Raw genomic sequence first — 1,510 nt, forward strand, 5'->3', positions numbered from 1 at the left:
GAGAGAGAGAGAGAGAGAGAGAGAGAGAGAGACTTGTACTCATTTTAATTCCGTATTTCACGCGTGCTTTGATCACTGTAATGATACTATGTTTTTGGAGACGGTCCTAGTCTCGGTATTTGAGACTCTGGTGGTCTGCGAAGAGCAGTTCGTTCAGTTATCGTTTACTTCTTGAGGTATCTTGGCTATGTAGACCATGACGAGTAGGATAAGATAAGATTAGATAAGATATAATAAAATAAGAGAACATAATTTAAGATAAAATAAGATGATACTTTATTGTCCCATTGGAATTTTTTTTGAGGCTGTAGAGGAATAGTATAATCACATATAGATATACACATGATTTAAATTACATTTTATTATTTTCATAAAAAATTAATTTGAACAGAAACGTAAAGATGACAATAATACACATATCACATCAGATGCATCGTTCAATATCATACAGAAATTTACCACAGACCTTTAGAGTTATATACAAACAAAATGAACAGCAGTAAACATTAATGGTGGAAGAACCTAGCCTTGTGTGATGCCAGGTGTCACTTTGAACAAGTCAGTGTTATCACCCCTGGTTCTTACACAACTAGATCTATTTTTGTGCAGTGCTTCGATGATACTAAGGTGAAAATGGTGAAATGGTATGGGTTTCACTTTAACGGCCCCTATCAGCACTGTTAGCGGGACATCTGAGTTTAGTGTCCGTCTCCGAAAGGACCGAGGCAAGTGGGAAATTTGTGTAAAGTGCCTTTTCCAAGGACACAACATCGGACCGAGCTGAGGCTCGAACTCGAACCCTCGAACCCGCAATCCCACGATTACGAGTCTGGTAGCCTAACCACTAGGCTACCGACGCCAAGATGTTATCAAGGAGTCGGTCCTTCTTTCTATATTATTCTTCCAAAGTAGTCCACAGCCTGCCCCCTATATTGACTCGGGAAAAATGCCTTCCACCGATTCACGGACACAATGTCCAGCCACATCTTAGCTATATTCTGTAGCTCTTCTACATACTTGTACTTGTTATTCTTCATACAAATAGACTTGTGGCCCAGTGCGCTGGAGCTTAGATTTTAGTTGTTAAAATTTAGATCTTTGCTTCTATATATTTGTGTGTTTTTTTGTTTAAAAACTAGTTTGTTGTTATTGACTTTGATTTTGTTTTTACTTGAATTCTTTTTGCTCTTCGCTTCAATTCCTTTGAGGGGGTTGGGGTTGTTGTTTTATCGGTGTTTGTTGTATGATGCTCATTTTGTTTTTGGGTTTTGGGTGGACGAAGTCCATAACTACAGCTATACAGCATGTCGGTTTATGTCCAAGGTGAGATCAGACCATAGACTTATTTATATATATGTAAACTACATACATACACAAACAAACACACGTTTTTTAAATGTCATTACAACATACCGATAACAAGACAACTTACTCGTACTTACCTCGCGATAGTAGTATAAAAACAAATTATATTCTCTCTCTCTCTCTCTCTCTCTCTCTTTCTCTCTCA

Source organism: Aplysia californica, unplaced genomic scaffold (genome assembly GCF_000002075.1).
Source record: "Aplysia californica isolate F4 #8 unplaced genomic scaffold, AplCal3.0 scaffold00976, whole genome shotgun sequence".
NCBI lineage: Eukaryota > Metazoa > Mollusca > Gastropoda > Aplysiida > Aplysiidae > Aplysia > Aplysia californica.